The 20,943-nt window shown below is 35.7% G+C and overlaps 1 protein-coding gene across 7 annotated transcripts in view; it reads right to left on the reverse strand.

Moving 5' to 3' along the window:
- The window catches only part of ANKRD28 (ankyrin repeat domain 28), a 224,628-nt gene that overhangs the window by 134,832 nt on the left and 68,853 nt on the right, over positions 1 to 20,943 (reverse strand). The gene's annotated exons all lie outside the window — the stretch shown is intronic.

Consider the following 20,943-nt stretch of genomic DNA (forward strand, 5'->3'; position numbering starts at 1 on the left):
TAATAAACCCCCTTTATGAAAGCCAATCCATTTCTTGGATTCTGCATAACGGCAGCATTAGCAAACCAGAACACATGGCATGCTTAAAACTAATCATTCTCCCTCAAAACATTCTGTGACCTGACTTTCCTTTTTCTTATCAATATTGGCATAATTTTTTTGGTAAATTTTTTTCCTTTTTTCTATTTTCCCCATTTACTAACGGTCACTCTCTTTGTTGCCCCTCTCCACTTGGCTTTTTCTCTCCTAGTACTTAACAGATGCACTCCCTCTACCCTTTATATAAGTAATGATAAGACCCTGAACTGAGGGAAGCCCCATGGTGAACTTCAACCTTGGGAATACAGTTTTATATGGTGTTGGTGGATGTCTCTACCTACATCAAACAAGAGAAACTTGGATTATTTTGGCATGCTCTTTGGAAAATCCTTCGAGTGTGTTTTTAATTAACTTTATTTGTAAATTAATTACTTCTACCCTTCTAGAACCTTATCCCTCTTATCCTCAAATCAGAAACCCAAATGGTTTATTTTACTTGCATGCAGATTAAACCTGGAAGACAATTTCACGTTCATGGAATCATTTGCTACTTTGCTCAATCACACTCACTGCCACAATCACCTCCACCTCTTAAACCTGATGTTCAAAAGCCACTAACCTGTAGCTGAAACCACAATAACCTCTACTGCCAGAATAAACGGCACATTTTCATCTTCACATCTTTATTCCTTTTGTCCAGGAGTGCTTACTCTTATAGATCCCTCTACTGTTCAAGGTTGAGCCCAATTTCTCTCTCCTTCACAAAACCTACATGACCATGTCATTCCAGAAAGATATCTCTAGCCTGTGCTCCATTCAGACGGTAATCTTCTCACTGCTTAGTTTTGGGTTATATTATGGTTTCATACTTAGGTAATAAGGATCTAGAGAAAGCAAACTAATTTAATCTCCTCACAGCACCTCCTCATAGCCACATACCTTATAGGCACTAGAGAGGTTGTGATTGTTAGGTTCATGTGTCAGCTTGGCCAGGTGATAGTACCCAGCTGTCTGGTCAAGCAAGCACTGGCCTAACAGTTGTTGCGAGGATGTTTGTAGCTGGTTAATAAACCAACAGGCTGGTTTATTAAATCATCAGTCAATTGGCTGCAGCTGTGACTGATGACATCAACAAAGGTCATGTCTTCCACAATGAGAGAATGCAGTTAGCTAGATTTAATCCAATCAATCAGTTAAAGACTTTTAAGTGAGACAGACAGAGGACCTTCACTTCTTCGGCTGACCAGTGAAGCGTTTTCCTGAGGAGTTAGTCAAAGTTGCCAGTAGATTTCCTGAGGAGTTCACTGAACATATTCATTGGAGTTGCCGGTTTGCTGCCTGCCCTATGGAATTTGGACTCATGCATACCCACAGTTGCATGAGACACTTTCATAAATCTTATATTCATAGATATCTCTCATCGATTCTGTTTCCTTAGAGAACCCTAACTAATACAGAGGTCTAAACCAATTACGATGTTAGTGGAGAAATTCTGGCATGAATCAATGACATTCTAATGTGTTGCAGATTGAAGAAGGCTTCTATATTGATTTGGGGGCCCTAGAATAAAGCATATTCTAGAACTGCCTCTGATAGACAACTGATACATAAATGCAATTAAAAACCAGTTCCAAGATGTAGGCGATGATTTTTTCCCCAAGGAATACTTTGAAAACCTCCTGTGGAATCTTAAGGTTTTAGACTGTGATACAAAAAATCACTAGCATTTAGCGAACTGAAATAACGGTAAATTATTCCAACAAAGGAGTCTATCTTTCTATTATCATCCCTAAAAGCTACTATTTATTGAACATTTATAAGTTAGAATTCTTGAGTGCAAGTGACAAAGCCAAATTAATTTAGGCACTGGAGTGTCTCCTAGAATTAAGCACTGAGCAATCAAATTTAGGAAAGGAAAGGCACACATGACTAAGCCACAAGAACAACTGAACTGAAGACTTGAAAACATTCAGAACTCTGTCTTTTGTCTCTGTTTCTCTGTGTATCAGCTTCTTTTTCTGTGTACACCATAAAACACTTTATCCTAACGATAGGAAACAAAGCCATTAGAGCTCCTGAGATTTACTCTTAGAACTTCAACAGCCAAAACAGATGATTCTTAATTCTAACACCCCAAAAGAATATACTGATTGGCTCAATTTGGGTTAGATAACCATTTGTGTACTGATTAACTGAGTGTAGGGAAAGAAGTCATGTTGTACAAACATGGTAGTTTCCACAGTAAAGGGGAGCATATCTCAAAAAAAAGAGGGCAACCTTACAGATCTTTATTATGTTAGGTCCTAAATTAAGCACTTGACACATGTTACTTTTCAAAATTATCACATAGTTTAGCATGCATTATTCCTAGTTTAAAGATGAAGAAACTGCCTCCACAGTCCCTGCTCTTTACCAAAACACTGTACTGACAACCAACTAATTAAATGTAAACAATCAGTTCAAGTCCTGATTATCTGAGGCTTAACCACATGTAACTTGGGAATCTTGAAAGCAACAAAACTGCTGCAAGTAAACTGATCAGCAATTTGGGCTGACGGCTGTATTTTCCCTCTCTTGAAGAAGATGAAATCTAGCTTCACACACAGAAGAGAACCATAATTAGCCTATAAACTATATAACTCTATATTCTTTTTCTATATTCACACAGAGAGGAAAAGGTACAGCTAAGGAAAGTTATAAGCATGCTATCTTTCCTTCCACCCATTTAGATAAACTATACAGCTAGGACTGTATATATTTAAGTACCTGAGAAACTGCATAGGTCTGAACTTTGAAGCTTCCAACAATGCTTAGCAAAGAAGGCTTATACAACAGTAAAAGCTTTAAAACATTAGTGCTATGAGTTGGAAAGAAAAAAAAAAAGTGAAGAACAGAACAAAGTCCAGAACACTATACCAGTTGTGTAAACTCAAAATGATATGCTTACAGAGTAGTGCTACACTTTTTGTAAGCATTAGTGCTAATTCAAGGATACATACTAGATTGTCCCTGCAGGGATCCTAATTTTCCACTAAACCCAATCTGTGGCTGCTGGTCTTGATACCCATGTAGGAACTCCACCACCACCACCACCACCACCACCCCGGCCTCCCAAAAAGGCTTACACACCAGACAATTCACCAATGAATACATAACAGGTAATCAGCTATATTTTAAATACTATAAAATGATCTAATTCTGCTAGTCAAGCTAAAATTTTTAAAACATCAAAAAAAAACCCTTCATCTCAAATAATGACCTTAAAGTAATGGATGCTTTATAAACCCTATCCTTTTCACCACAGCAAATGCAATCTACGCTTTAAGGGATACCGAGCCAGAACCACAACTGATGCTCAAATATTTGCTGACTTGAATTATCAAAACCATAAAAAGACAGAAAAAATTAAAGTCAAATAGTAGCACAGTGGTTCAAAACCTAAAGCAATTGGAACATGGTTAGTTTTTAACACTGGATGACAGTAGACAAGGAGATTTTAGGTGACTCCTCAAACATGTCTGTAAAAGAACAATGCAATAAGTATGTATTCTAAAGAATTATTTGTATCCTTCTGTAGATTTTCTTTACAAGTACAGAAAAACACCGATTAAAAATGGCTTAATCCGTTCACTCCTAGAAGACATAAGCCAGAAAGTGGCTGTTTATAGCACCTGCTTGTAACAAAGGAGGAAGAGCTCTAAATAAAAGACAGATAATAACTAATGCTGGTGAAGATGTGGAGATAATGGAATCCTCATACACTGCTGGGATTGTAAAATGGTACAGCTACTTTGGAAAACAGTCTGCTCCTAAAAAAGTTAACACATAGAGTTACCATATGACCCAGCAATTCAATTCCAGGTATATATCTAAGACAAATAAAACATATACCCATACAAAAACGCACTGACAAATATTCACAACAACAGCATTTGTAATAGTCCAAAAGAGAAAACAATCTAAATGTCTATCAGCTAATAAATGGATTAAAAAATATGGTAAGTAAATGTGATGGAATATTTGCCAATTAAAACAAATGAAGTATTGGTATAGGCTACTACATAAATGAACCTTGAAAACATGCTAAGTTAAAGAAAACAGTCACAAAAGACCACATACTGTATGATTACATTGATATGAAATGTCCAGAATGGACGTATCTATAAAGTTAAAAAGTAGAGCTGGGTAAGGTGGGAGGTAATGGGGAATGACTGCTAATGGGTATGGGATTGTGTGTCTGTGTGTGTGTGTATATGTGTGTGTGTGACAGAGAGAGAGAGAAGGGGTAATGAAAATGTTCTAAAATTGTGTGATGGTTTGTAACTCTGAATATAATAAAAACCACTGAATTATACACTTTAAATGGGTGAATTACATGATTTGTAAATTATCTCAATAAACCTCTGATGATTCTGTGATATTCACTGGACTCAACTGAGTAGTAGTTCTACTCCTTATATTGTTAGAACATCTAAGATGGGTCACTCGCATGGCTAGCATGTTATGTTTGTTGGCTGTTGGCCAAATTCAGGCTGAAACTGTTGACCCTACATGTAGATTGGGCTTCTCAGAACATGGTACCTGAGAGTTCCCAAGGGGGGAAAAAGCTTTATTTAGTAACCTCCTAAAGGATAGGCCCAGGACTTGCACAGTGTCACTTCTGCCACACTTTATTGTTTAAGCAGTCACCTGACCACCCCAAATTCAATGGAAGAGAAAATAAGGGCCATCTCATAATGGGGTGGTTGACAAAAAGTTGCAGCCATTTTTAATCCGCCATATCATTTTTAAACAACACATCTATTTGATGAGTATACCAATGATCTCTGCCCTTGGATATGCTCCATCTCCAGCTCTTCACCATAACCATTTTGTCATCACTACTCAACTCTTACACTTGATATAGAAATTACCAACAATTCACATGGTTACTCCCCCAAATCACAGGAATCAACACCGTTGTGCAAAAAAGCAAGGCCTAGCACTTCAGCAGAACTAAAATGATAAAACAGGAGATTAAAAATGCCTTGCTTAGACAGCATACTAAATTCAACTTTTACTTATCAATTTGAAAATCAATTGTGCCCCCAAATTAAGCAGCTACCAAGTTAAATAGCCAGCATTAAACTGATCAGGAGGAAGATCCTCCAGTGTTGTAAAAATTCAAAAGCACAGGCTTGAGAATTAGGCAGATCTGATTTCAAATCCTGGTTCCCCCACCTAAAAACTGTTTGATTTTGGGCAAATGAAAGCATCGTGTACATCTGTTTCTTCATCTACGAAAAGCCTAATTCATGATGATTGAAAGTATAGAGAGCACTGTACCTGCTAAGGTGTATGATTAGGAATAACATGTTAACAATGGTTACTGAAACAATAACATTTTCATGGATTTCATTACCTTTTATTCCTTGCAGGGGCTAATCTGTGGAGTGACAGGAAAGTAAAATTATATAAAGCCATCCATCTCTCTATTTCATGAGAAATAGATTAATTTGTGTTCTTTCTCTTTCAAAGACATGGTTGATGACACAAAAAGCAAAAGAAAAGTGAAGCAATACAATTTCTCTTGGGAGCCAACTTTGTAGAACCAAGTTTCTATTTCTAGACTGAAAGACAAACAAGAAGCATCAAAATTACATGTTACTAATTACAGAATCAAGATATATTAGTGCCCTCTTAATTATTTCAATATTCAGATATTTGAAAATGGAGAACTCCAAAAACTGACAGACAAGGAACATACATTACCCACTTCCGCTTTAGCTAATAAGGCACTGGAAAAAACAAAACTTACTACTTATGTATTGTCATAAATGGCTAGGGAGACCAGCAAAATCAGATGTATAAACTAAAAATCAAAACTGGCTGAAGAAAAGAAAAAAGCAATAAAAAAAGACAAAAAGAAAAAACAAAGAACAAAAACTGGCTGAGGAGAGGAACACAGACTTCTGTTTTGGTCAAGATGGATTCATAGGAACTGAATTGAAACAACCTCCCAGAAAACCATACAAAATAAAAACACAACAGTTTTTATCATACTGGACATCAGGCAAAGAAAGATGATCATCACTAAGAGATGGAAAACAAACAAGGCAAATCCTACGATTCACCTAATTTAGTGCCTCGAGAATATCGAGACTGTGGGCGCAAGGAAGGGGAACACAGATGGAAACTGACATATTCCCCAAGTCTGAGGAGACAGAGATGACAGTTTGAGGACTTGTTAAAGAACTAGAATTCTCCAGAGTAACAAAGAGGAGAGTACAAGCAGTACAAAGAGAATCCCAGAGACTATCCCCTTCAAGTGTAGACTTGAGTATGGAGCAACACATGTCTAAGAAAATTAACTACCTAAAGGTGGTGAAAAAATCATTCAAAATGATTTAGAGTAGCTTTCTCAACATGTTTTTCATTATTATCCTCTGCCCCAGGAGATCTTTTAGACATTTTTTTTTCCTAATTGCACCCTCTTCCCCCGTGAAATTTTGTTAACAATATTTTACTGTTTTATCTATTTATAAACTTCAGCCCTTTGTAGGGCCATAAACCACTGTAATATCTCAGGTATTTTCACTACTTTCCTTGGGGGGAAAAAATAGTTCACCCATTGTGGGTAATATCAACCCCAAGAAGAATTCATGAATTAGAAGGATCGGTGCCCAGTGTGCACACAAGGCAAGGAACAGTGTCCTGTTCCCACCAAACAAGAAAAACTGTCTCAGTAGTAGAAAATAACTAACTTCATTGAAGTGATTAAAATACCACTCAAATGGTATTAAAAGATACAAAATAACTGGAATAAATCTGACAAAAGACATGAAAGGTCTGCACACTGAAAACTACAAAATATTGCTAAGAGAAATTAATGAAGATCTTAACAAATAGAGAGATATAACTTGTGCAAGGGTCAAAAGTCTCAATATTGTTAAGATGTTGATTCTTGCCAAACTATAGATTCAACAAAATCCCAATCAATTTTTTTATAGATACTGACAAGATGATTCTAAAATTCACATGGAAATAAGTGCAAGGGAACTAGAAGAGTCAAAACAATTTTGATAAAGAGTAAAAAAGTTGTTGACTTTAAGACTTATCGTAACAGTGTGGTATTGACATCAATAAACAAATACATCAAAAGAACATAATAGAGTCTAGAAATAGATCCATACACATGGAAAACTGACATCTGACGAAGATGCACAGGCAATTCGGTAAAAAAAAATACAGTCTTTTCAACAAATGAAGTGTATATATCCACATACAAAAAATGAACTTTGAATATACCCTGCAGCATGTATAAATTTTAACTCAATATGGACTGAAACTATGAACGTGAAACTTAAAATTATAAAACTTCTAAAAATATGAGAAAATCTTTGTGATATTGAGGTAGAGATTTTTTAGATACAACACCAAAACCAAGATCTATACAAGAAACTAACTGATAAGCTGGAGCCCATTAAAATTTAAAACTTCTGCTCTTCAAATGACACTGGTAAGGGAATAAAAACACAGGCACAGTGTTCTGGTTTGCTAATGCTGCCTTTTTGCAAAACAGCAGAAATGGATTGGCTTTTATAAAGAGGGTTTATTTGATTACAAAGTTACAATCTTAAGGCCATAAAGTGTCCAACGTAAGGCATCAACGTTAGCGTACCTTCACTGGAGGATGGCCAATGGTGTCCGGAAAACCTCTGTTAGCTGGGAAGACACGTGGCTGGCATCTGCTCCGGGTTGAGTTCCAGTCCCTCTCTCAGCTCCTGTGCATTCTTCAAAATGTTGCTCTTGGGGCATTTATCCTCTCTTAGCTTCTCTGGACTAAAGTGTCAGCAAAAGTCTTTCGGTGGCTGTCTTCAAAATGTCTCTCTTGGCTGTAGCAAGCAGTGAGCTTCTCTTCAAAACGTCACTCACAGCTGCTCTGAGTTCCTTCTATCTGTCAGCCCTTTATATGGCTCCAGTGATTTAACTCAAACCCACCCAGAATAGGTTAACACCTCCATGGAAATTACCCAATCAAAGGTCTCGCCTAGTTGATTGAGTCATATCTCCATGGAAACAATCAAAGATTCCAACCTAATCAACACTAATACGTCTGCCTCCACAAGACTGCATCAAAGATAATGGCATTTTAGGGGCCATAATACATCCAAATCAGCACAGAGAGAATGAAGACTTGTATCCGGAATACATAAAAACTCTCAAAACTCAAGAATAAGAAACAATCCAATAAAAACAAGTTGGCAAAAAGATTTGAAAGGACACTTCACCAAAGAAGATATACTGACTACCAATAAGCATATGCCAAGATCTCAATATCATTACTCATTACAGAAATTTACATTAAACTCATGAGATACTACTACACATGTATTACAATGTCAAAAATTAAAAAGACTGATCCTATCAAGTATCGGTAAAGATGTGAAAAGATGGAAATTCTCATCTCCTGGTGGTAGGAATGTAGAAATGATACAACCACTTTGGAAAACAGCTACAGCTGTAGCTTCTTAAAAAGTTAAACATACACCTACCTTATGGTCTGGCCATTCCAACTCTAGTTATTTTCCCCAAGAGAAAGAAAAGCATATGCTCACAAAAAGACTTGTAAACAAATGTACATAACAGATTTATTTGTAATAGATGAAAAATGGAAATTCAAATGTCTATCAACAAATGAATGGATAAATAAATTGTGAATATACATTGATACTACACAACACTACTCAGCAACAGAAAGAAATGAATTAATATATACCATAACATGAACGAATATCAAAGTAACTATGCCAAGTGAAAAAAAACAGACAAAAAGAAGACATACTCTATCATTCCATTTATATAAAACTGAAATGCAAACAGGTCAATGCAGGCACAAAATGGCAGAACAGGAAGTTTTACAAATTGTTCCCTTGACTAGAACAATGAAAAAGCAGGAAAAACAGACTGGAATTAACTAGGCAGTAATCCTGGAACCAGAAGGGACATTTACAACAACCACAGGAATCCCAGCAGAAGCCAGAGGCTGCTGAGAGTTCAGCTTTTCTCAGTGAAAGCACAAACCACTGACCAGTCCTTATTGTTCAGCCCCACAGCTTTAGGCGCATCAATGCAGCCCAGATTCTGGTAGCAGGGGACTGGGCCCAGGGCTGTCAGAGGAAGCCGCCTCTAAAAGTTGGAGTTGAGGGTAGCAGAAGATCTGGGGAATCCCTGAAAGACCATCACGGAAGCTGTCCTCAGTTTCTGCTGTCTATGTAACAGCAGCTTCTGTCCTCACAAAAATATCTACCAGGACTTGAAGACTCAGTGAACTTTTTCATTGGCTGGGTTTCTTTTTTCTCTTTCCTGTGGTTAGTCTGGCAATCCCTGAAGGCCTTGTGCAGAAGCTCATCTCAGTTTCTCTCAAAAGCAGCATCTTTGGCCTTACACCAGCATCTACAGAGATATAAAGAACCACTGCACCTCTTTTTCTTTATTTTTTTTTTTTTTATATTTTTGAGTCTGACAGATCCTGGAGGACAAGCAGAAACACTGGCCTAAGGTTTTGGCCTTGAAAGTAGCAGCTTTTGGCTTCATACTGGCACATAAGATTTGGAGAGGCAGTGAGCATTATTATTTTTTTCCCCATGTGTAGGTGTCTGTGTTGGCGGGGGGGGGGGGTTCTCTGCTTGTTAGTATTTTTTTTTTTTCTTTTCTTTATTCCCCCACTCTCTCTTTCTTTCTTTCCTTTTTTCCTTCTTCTTCCTAGTCTGGCGGACCGAAGAGTGGGAGAACTCGATTTCCAGAGTGACAACATAATAATCAGAATGTTCTCAACAAAAAAGTTACAAAACATACAAGGAGACAGGAAAATATGGCCCAGTCACAGGAAAATAAGAATTTGATGGAAAATATTATGGAGGAAGGACAGTCTGTGAAACTACTAATCAAAGGTCTTAGAACAAACCTCACAAACAAGAATGACGAAATAAAGGAAAACATGGACAAAGAGCTAAAGAAAACTGGGAAAACAATATATGAACAAAATGAGAACTTCAGTAAAGGGATAGAAATTACTTCAAGAACAGATTGGTGGAAGCAGAAGAAAGAAAAGTGAACTCACAGACAAAACAAATGCCATTGTCCAGGACAAGGAGTAGAAAGAAAATAAAAGGACCAGAACCTGAAAAGCCTGTGGAACACCATCAAGTGTACCAACATACACATCTTCGGAGTCCCAGAAGGAGAAGAGTGAGATAACGGGCCAGAAAAATACTTGAAAAAGTAAATGGCAGAAAACCTCCCAAATCTGATGGACGATAAGGACATACAAATACAGATACTCAAAGAATGCCAAGCAGAATGAACCCAAACAGACTGAAATAGGCACAATATGATCAAGCTATCCAATGCCAAGAACAAAAGACAAAATTTTAAAAACAGCAACAGAGAAGCAACATGTTATACAAGGGATCCTTGGTAAGATTAATATCCAACTTTTTGATAGAAACCATGGAGGCTGGAAGGCAGTGGGAGGTCATTTTTTAAAAGCGCTGAAAGAAAAAGCTGTTACCTAAAAATAGCATACCTGAGAAAAGTGAGAAAGGGAGAAATTAAGACATCCCAGAAAATAAAAAAAGTATGGAATGCAGAAGGCAGTGCTGAGAAGGAAATTTATAGCCTTAAATGCCTACCTTAAAAAGGAAGAAAGGCAAAACTAACGACCTGACTGAACTGGAAAAAGAAGAGCAAACTAATACCAAAGCAAGGGGAAAGAAAGAAAGAACAAGACTAGAGCAGAAATTTAATGGAGGAAGCAAACAAAACAAAACAATAGACAGAATCAATAAAACCAAAAGTTGGTTCTTTGAGAAGATCAATAAAATCAACAAACCCTTAGCCAGACTGACGAAGACCAAAAAATAAATAAAAAAAAATAAAAAAAAAAAGGAAAGAAAATGCAAATGACTAAAATCAGAAATGAGAGGGAAGCATTACCAGGGACCCCAAAGAAATAAAAAAGATCGTAAGAGGTTACTATGAACAACTGTCTGCCAATAAACTAGAAAACGTAGATGAATGAACAAATTCCTAGAAACATATGAGCAACCAAAATGACTCAAGAAGAAACAGAAGACCTCAACAAACCAATCGCAAGTAAAGAGATTGAATCAGTCATCAAACACCTACCAACAAAGAAAAGCCCAGGTCCAGATGGCTTCACAGGGGAATTTTACCAAAGCATTCCAAGAAGAATTAATACCATTCCTGCTCAAACTCTTCCAAAAAACTGAAGAAGAGGAAACACAACTGACCTCATTCTATAAGGGCGACATCACCCTAATACCAAAAATAGATCAAGATACTACAGGAAAAGAAAACTACAGACCAATCTCTCTAAGGAATACAGATGCAAAAATCCTCAACAAAATACCTGCAAACTGAATCCAACACATATTAAAAGAATTATACACCATGATCAAGAGGGTTTTATTCCAGGTATGAAAGGGTGATTCACAACACAAGAAAAGCAATTAATGTAATACACTACATTAACAAATCAAAAGGAAAAACCACATGATCATCTTAATTGAGGCAGAAAAGGCATTTGACAAAATTCAGCATCCATTCATGATAAAAACACTTCAGAAAGTAGGAATTGCAGGAAACTTCCTCAACATGATAAAGGGAATACATGAAAGGCTCACAACTAACATACTTAATGGTGAGAGACTAAAAGCTTTCCCTCTAAGATCAGGAACAGGACAAGGATGCCCACTATCACCTCTGCTATTCAACATTGTGCTAGAAGTTCTAGCTAGAGCAATAAGGGAAGAAAAAAAGAAATAAAAGGCATCCAAATTGGAAAGGAAGAAGTAAAACTGTCCTACTTACCAATGACAGGATCCTATATTTAGAAATATCTGAAAAAATGGTAACAAGCTACTTGAGCTAATAAAACAGTTCAGCAAAGTGGCAGGATATAAAATCAACAAGCAAAAATCAGTAGCACTTCTATACAGTAGTAATAAGTTCTATGAGGAGGTAACCAAGAAAAAAATTCCATTTACAATAGCAACTAAAGGAATCAAATATCTAAGAATAAACCTAATCAAGGATGTAAAATATGTGTACACAGAAAACTACAAAACATTGCTAAAAAAAAAAACCAAAGACCTAAATAAATGGAAGGATGATCTATGTTCATGGATTAGAAAGCTAAATGTCATTAAGAAGTCAATTATATACAATTGTTCTACAAATTCAATGCAATACCAACCAAAATTCCAACAAACTATTTTGTAGAAATGGAGAAGCTAATTATCAATTTTATTTGGAAGGTAAGGGTCCTTGAATAGCCAAAAACATCTTGAAAATGAAGAAATAGAAGGTCTCACGCTTCCTGTGTCTAAATCATATTATAAAGACACAGTAATCAAAACAGCCTGGTACTGGCATAAAGACAGACATATCCATCAATGGAATCGAACTGAGAGTTCAGAAATAGACATTCAGATCTATGGTCAACTGATTTTTGACAAGGCTCCCAAGTCCACTCAACTGGGATGGAATAGTCTTTTCAATAAATGTTGGGAGAACTGGATATCCATAACCAAAAGAATGAAATAGGACCCCTATCTTACACCCTATACAAAAACTCACTCAAAACGGATCAAAGTCCTAAATGTAAGACTCAGTATGATAAAACTCCTAGAGAAAATGTAGGGAAACATCTTCAAGATGCAGTGAAAGGCGGCAGTTTCTTAGACTTTACACCCAAAGTACAAGCAACCAAAGAAAAAATAACCAGGAGCTCCTCAAAATCGAATACTTCAGTGCTTCAAAGGACTTTGTCAAAGGGTAAAAGGCAACCTAGTCAATGAGAGAAAATATTTGGAAACCACATATCTGCTAAGAATATAAAGAAAGCCTACAATTCAACAATAAAAAGATAAACAACCCAATTAAAAGAAAATGGGCAAAAGACATGAGTAGATATTATTCCAAAGAGGAAATAGAGATGGCTAAAAGCACATGAAAAGATGGTCAGCTTCACTAGCTATTAAGGGAAATGCAAATCAAAACCACAGTGAGGTATCATCTCACACTTACCAGAATGACTGCTATTAAACAGGAAACTACAGGTGTTGGAGAGGATGTGGAGAAACTGGAACACTTATTCACTGCTGGTGGGAATGTAAATGGTACAGCCGCTGTGGAGGACGATTTGGTGGTTCCTCAGGAAGGTAAGTATAGAGTTGCCTTACAACCCGGCAATCCCACTACTCGGGATATACGCAGAAGGTCTGAATGCAGGGACATGAATAGACATTTGCATGCTGATGTTCATGGCAGCATTATTCACAATTGCCAAAAGATAGAAACAACGCAGTGTCCATCAACTGATGAATGGTTAAACAAAATGTAGTATATACATATGATGGAATATTATTCAGCAATAAAGAGGAATGAAGTCCTAAAGCATGTGACAACATGGATGTACCTTGAGGACATTATGTTAAATGAAATAAGTTCAGACACAAAAGGACAAATATTGTATGATCTCACTGATATGTACTAAATATAATATGTAAACTCATAGACATAAAATACAGTACATAGGTTACCAGGATATAGAATGAGGCTAAAGAATAGGGAGTGGTTGTTTAATAAATGCAAAATGTTCAACTAGGTTGAACTTAAACATCTGGAAATGAATAGAGGTGATGATAGCACGTTATTGTGAGAATACTTAACAATACAGAATGGTGTGTCAATGTGGTGGAAAGGAGAAGTTTAGAGTCATGAATGTCACCAGAAAGAAAGCTGCAGGTTAAAACATGGGAATGTATACCACAGTGAATCTTGTGGTGAATGATGAATGTGATTAACTGTATAAATATAAAAAAAGTTCTTCCGTGACCTAGAACAAATGTATGATACTATTACAAGGAGTTAATAATAAAGGGGTATATGGGGGAAAAATGTAACTATTGCAAACTATGGACTATGGTGAACAGTAATACATTAATATTCTTTCATCAACAGTAACAAATGTACCACACCAATACTATGGGTCAATAATAGGGGAGGTAAGGGATATAGGATGATCTGGGTTTTCTTTATTATTTTTATTCGTTTTCTGGGGTAATGAAAATGTTCTAAAATTGATCAGGGGGATGTATGCACAACTTTGTGATGATACTGTGAGTCACTGATTTTATACTTCGGATGGTTTGTATAGTGTGTGATGTATCTCAATAAAATTGCATTAAAAAAAGAAAAGGAATGACGTCCTGATAGATGCTGCAATATGGACAAACTCTGGAAACATTATGTTAAGTGGAAGAAGACAGATACAAAAGACTACATGATTCCATTTATACGCAATGCCCAAAATAAGAATATTCACAGAGACAGAAAGTAGGTAGTGATGTCAGGGGCCAGGGGAAGAGGCAGTAGAGAGTAACTGCCAATGGGTACAGGGTTTCTTTTTTGGATGATGAAAATATTCTGGAATTAGATAGTAGTGATGGTTGTACATGCTTGTGAATATACTAAAAGCCACTAAACTGCACATTTTAAAGGGTTAATTTTATGATATGTGAATTATATCTCAATAAAAATAGAAAGTAGGGGGAAAAAAACTGATGGAGATCATTACCAACTAGTTCTGCCTTACAGGAAATAGTAAAGGAAGTCCTCAATGTTAAAGGAAAGGACCCTAAACAGTATCTCAATGCAGGATGAAGAAATAAAGATATCAGGTATAAGTACCAATAATGATCCAAAATTGCTCCTTAGAAAAGACCATCTAAACAAAAAGGAAGGCACTGATGGAGGAAAGGAGGGACAAAAAAGATTTAAGACTTACAAAAAATGATTAGCAAAATAGCAGAAGTAAATTTTGCCTTATCAAATGGTAGTTTCCCTAAATGTAAATAGTTTAAACTCCCCAATTAAAAGGAAGATTGACAGAATAGGTAAAGAAACATGACCCAAATACATGCCGTTTATAAGAGACCCATCCTAGACGAATAGTACAAATAAGCTGAAAGTAAAAGGATGGAAAAATATTTCACGCAAATAGTAAAAAGACAGCCGGAGTGGCTATTTTAATATCTGATAAAACAGATGTTAAGTCAAAACCTGTTACAAGAGGCAAAGAAGGATAGTATATATCAATAAAAAGCTCAATTCAACATGAAGATTTAACAATTATAAACATACATGCACCTAAAAACGAATGCCAAAATATATGAAATGAACACTGGTATAAATGAAGGGACAAATAAACAATTCTACAATAACAAGTGGATATTTCAATATAACACTTTGAACACTTGAAAGAACACATAAACCGAAAATCAATACAGAAATAGAGGACCTGAACAACACTATCAGTCAACTAGTTCTGACACATACAGAACACTTCAGTCAACAATGGTGATTACACATTCTTTTCAAGTGCACATGGATTCCCAGAACAGACCATATGTTAGGGCACAAGAAAAGTCCAAATAAAATTTAAATAATAAAATAATAAAATTGTAAAAAGTAACCTTTCTGACCAAAATGGAATGAAACTAGAAATCAATGACCAGAGGAAAACTGGAAAATTAACAAATACATGCAAATTAAACAGGACATTCTTACACAACCAATAGGTTAAAGAAGAAATTACAAGGGAAATTAGAAAATACTAGACAGAAATGGAAACAAGGACACAACATACCCAAACTTACAAGATGCAGCAGACAGTGCTCAGAGAGAAATTAATAGCTATGAATGCCTGTATTGAAAAAGAAGACCTCAAATTAATAATCTAACTTTACATCTTGAGGAACTGAAAAACCAAAGCAAAGTAAACCAAGAATTATCAGAGGAAAGGAAATAAGTAAGATTAAAGCAGAGATAAATCAAATAGAGAACAGAAAAAAAGTGACAGAACAAAATGTTTCTTTGAAAAAAAAAATCAATAAAATTAACATACTTTAAAATGAAAAAGAAAAAAAGGAGAAGAGACAAAATCAGAAAACAAAACAGTGATCACTACTGATCTTACAGAAATAAAAAGGATTATAGGAGACTACTATGAACAACTGTATGCCAATAAACTAGATAATCTAGAAGAAATGAATAAGTTCCTAAACATTGATCAATTACCCAAATTGACTTAAGAAAAAATAGAAAACATCAATAAACCTGTAGTAACTACAGAAATTGAATCAATAATCAAAACCCTTCCACAAAAGAAAAGTCCAGGAACAGATGGCTTCACTGGTGAATTATACCAAACAAAAATGAAGAATAATTAATACCAATCCTCTCAAATTCTTTCAAAGAATTCAAAATGAAGGAACACATCCTAATTCATTTAATGAGGCCAGCATTACTCTGATACCTAAGCCTGGTAGAGACATCACAAGAAAGGAAAATCACAGACCAATTTCCTTTATGAATACAAATACAAAAATCCTTTAAAAATGCTAGCCAAGTGAACCCAATGGTATATTAAAAAGATTATGAACTATGACCAGGTGGGATTCATCCCAGGAATGCAAGAGTGATTGAACATACAAAAATGAATGTAATATACCAAAAAAAACAGAATGAAGGAAAAAAGAAACCATATGATGATCTCAATTGATGAAGGAAAAGGTGCAATATCCAGCACCCTTTCTTGATAAAAACACTCAGAAAAGTTAGAATAGAAAGGAACTTTCTTAACATGATTAAGGACATTTATGAAAAACCCACAGCTAATATCATACTCAATGATGAAAGGTAAAGCTTTTCAGTCACATACATTACAAAAGATCAATTATACAGAAAAGAAGGTTGCAATAAAGGGTAAGAGAGTTGGGGGAAAAAATGACATACAAAAACCAAAGAATAAAATGGGTGAAGTACTGCCATTATAATAACAACACAGAATGTTACTGGATAAACTCCACCAATTAAAAGACACAAGTTGGCAGAATGGATTAAAAAAAAAGCATGATCCAACTATATGTTGTTTACAAGAGACTCACCTTAGACCCAACAACCCAAACTGATAAAACGTGAAAGTATGGAAAAAGATATTCCATGCAAACAGTAACCAAAAAAGAGCCGCGGTAGCTATAATAATATTGGATAAAATAGACTTTAAGTCAAAAGTTGTTATGAGACAAAGGAGAACACAATATATTAATAAAAGGGGCAATCCACCAAGTGGAAAAAACAATCATAAATATTTATGCATCTAACCACAGTGCACCAAAATACATGAGGCAAAACTGGCAAAATTGAAGGGAAAAATAATTCTACAATAATAGTTGAAGACACTGCAATACACCACCACTGTTATTCGACATAGTACTGGAAGTTCTTATGGGAGCAATTAGGCAAGAAAAAGAAATGAGGCATTTAAATTGGAAAGGAAGAAGTAAAACTTTCACTATTTGCAGATGACATGATCCTATACATAGAAAATCCTGAAAAATCTACAGCAAAGCTACTAGACCCAATAAAAGAATTCAGCAAAAAGTGGCAGGGTAGAAGATCAACACTCAAAAATCAGTAGTGTTTCTATGCACTAGTAATAAGCAAACTGAAGAGGAAATCATGAAAAAAATTCCATTTACAGTAGCAACTAAAAGAAACAAATATCTAGGAATAAATTTAACCAAGTGTGTAAAGGAATTGTAGGCAGAAAACTACAAATCACTGCTTAAAGAAATTAAAGACCTAAATAAATGGAAGGATATACTGTGTTCATGGATAGGAAGACTAAATATCATCAAGATACCAATTCTACCCAAAATGATTTACAGATTCAATGCAACCCCAATCAAGATTCCAATAGTCTACTTTGCAGAAATTGAAAAGCCAATCATTAAACTTACATTGACGGGTAAGGGGCCTGAAAAAGCTAAAGCCGTCTTGAAAAAGAAGAAGGAAGCTGGGGGATTCATACTTTCTGACTTCAGAGCTTATTACAAAGCTAAAGTGGTCAAAACAGCATGGTACTGGCACAAGGAGAGACATATTGACTAATGGAATTGAAATGAGAGTAAGAAATAGACTGCTGCATCTATGGCCATTTGATTTCTGACAAGGCTACCAAGTCTATTCAATTGGGAAAGAACAGTCTCTTCAACATACGGTGCTGGGAAACAGGACATTCATACACAAAAGAATGAAAGAGGACCCCATCCCACACTTCATACAAAAATGAACTCAAAACATTTTTTTTTTGTCCCGGTTCAATAAAACTCCTAGAAGAACCGGGACAATAAAACTCCTAGAAGAAAATGTAGGGAGACATCTTCAGGATCTTGTGTTAGGCAATGGTTTCTTAGACTTTATACCCAAAGCACAAGGAGCAAAAGAAAAAAATAAATGAATGGGACCTTATCCTGAAAGTGAAAAGACAACCTACTCTAATGAGAAAAAATATTTGGAAACCACATATCCAATAAGAGTTTAATGTCAAGAATATATAAAGAAATCCTACAACTTATGAGTAAAAACACAAACAACCCAATTCAAAAATGGGCAAAGGACTTGAATAGCCACTTCTCCAGAGGAAATACAAACGGCTAATATGTACATGAAAATGTGTGCAACATCACTAGCTATTAGTGATATGCAAATCAAAACAACGAGATATCAGTTCATACCTTCTAGAATATCCACTATTAAATAAAAATAAAACAAGTGTTTGAGAGGATGTGGAAAAATAGGAACACTCATTCATTCCTGGTGGCAATGTAAAATGGTGCAGCCACTGTGGAAGAGAGTTTGGAAGTTCCTCAGGAAGCTAAACATACAATTACCATATGATCTGGCAATCCCACAACTAGGTATAGTCCCAGAAGAATTGAAAGCAGGGATGCAAACTGCTATTTTCACCCTGATGTTCATAGCAGCATTATTCACAATCGCCAAAATATGGAAGCAACCCAAGTGTCTATCAGCTGCCGAATGGATAAACAAAACATGGCATATACATACAAGGGAATAATATTCAGCAGTAAGAAGGAACAAAATCCTGATGCATACAACAACACAGATGAACCTCGAGGACTTTCTACTGAATGAAATAAGCCAGACACAAAAGGACAAATATTGTATGTTCTCATTGATACGAACTAAACATAATAAGCAAACTTATCGAGTTAGAATCTAGGATATAGGTTTCCAAGGCATAGTTTGGGGGTAAAGAATGGGGAGCTATGCTTAATTTGTACAGAATTTCTATTTAGGTTCATTATAAAGCTTTGGAAATGGATGGTGGTGATCACAGCAAATTACTGTGAGTGTAATTAACAGTGCTGAATTATATATGAGAATGAGGTTGAAAGGGGAAGTTGTGGGTCATGTATATTACTAGAATGAAAGTTAGAAGATTTAACATGGGGCTGTGTAACACAGTGAACCCTGTTGTGGATGAGGGACTAGGGTTAATTTACAAGTATAAGAATGTTCTTTCATGAATTATAACAAGTGTATGACACTAATACAAGGTTTTAATAATAAGGTGGTATAGGGAGGAAATACACACAATATAAACTATGAAAAAAAATGGATCAAGGACCTAAATATAAGAGCTAAAACTACAAAATTCTACGAAGATAACAGGGGCAAATCCTCATGACCTGGGACTCAACAATGTATCCTTACATAACGGCACCAAAAGCACAAGCAACAAAAGAAAGAACAGAAATATTTTATTTTATCAAAATTAAAAACTTTTGTCCAAAAGAAATTAAGAAAGTGAACAGACAACCTATGAAATGGGAGAAAACAGTTGGAAACCATATACTGGGTAAAGGTTTAATATCCAGAATATATAAAGAACCCTTTCAAGTTAACAACAGAAAGATAAACAACCCAAGTGACAAATGGACCAAGGACTTGAACAGACATCTCTCCAAAGAAGATATACATATGCCCAATAAATACATGAAAAGATGCTCAACATCATTAGCCATTAGGGAAAAGGACATCAATACCACAAAGAGGTACCAAGTCACACCCAAAAGAATGGCAATTATTTAAAAATCAGAAAATAAGTGTTGGAAAGGATGAAGAGAAATTGGAATGCTAGTGCATTGTTGGTGGGAATGTAAATGGGTGCAGCCACAGAGAAAAGCAAGATGGTGGTTTCTCAAAAAGTTAAATATAGAAATATATATGACCCAGCACTCCCATTTCTAGGTACATACATAACCAACAAGAATGAAAACAGGGTTGCAAACAGATACTTATAAACCAATGTTTAAAGCAGCATTATTCACAATAGCCAAAAGCTGAAAACTACCCTAGTGTCTATCAGCAAATGAATGGATAAACTAAATGTGGTAATACACATAATGGAATATTATTTGGAAGAAACAATGATGTTATGAGATGTTGCAACACTGCTCAGTAAAATAAGCAAGAGGCAGAAGGACAAAAATTGTATATCACTTATAAAAGATAACTAGAAATACCAAATTTGCAGAGACAAAAAGCATATGAGGGAGTACTGGGGGGAGGAAGACATAGAGGAAGGAGGAAGGGGAGAGTGTTGGCTTGTAAAAAAAAAACAAAAAAAACAAAAACAAAAACAAACCCAAAGATTCGTACCCCAGAGTATTACCAGGAATTGCCCCTATGCAGAACTTTCCAGTTCCAATTCCAGAAAGAAAAGAAAAAGAATATTCAAACGAATCTTTGGTGGCACAGTAGCCCTGGGGAGAGCTGGGAGGAAGGAATTACAAAGGACACATAGAATCTCTTTGGAGTATTGGAAATGTTAACCATCTTGACTGTGGTGATAGTTTCATAGGTGCATTCATACGTCAAAATTTAACAAATTGTACAATTTAAATATATGCAATCTATTGTATGTCAATTATACCTCAACAAAACTGTTTAAAGACCTTGGCTGAG

The sequence above is a fragment of the Choloepus didactylus genome, chromosome 1, assembly GCF_015220235.1.
Source record: "Choloepus didactylus isolate mChoDid1 chromosome 1, mChoDid1.pri, whole genome shotgun sequence".
Classification (NCBI taxonomy): domain Eukaryota; kingdom Metazoa; phylum Chordata; class Mammalia; order Pilosa; family Megalonychidae; genus Choloepus; species Choloepus didactylus.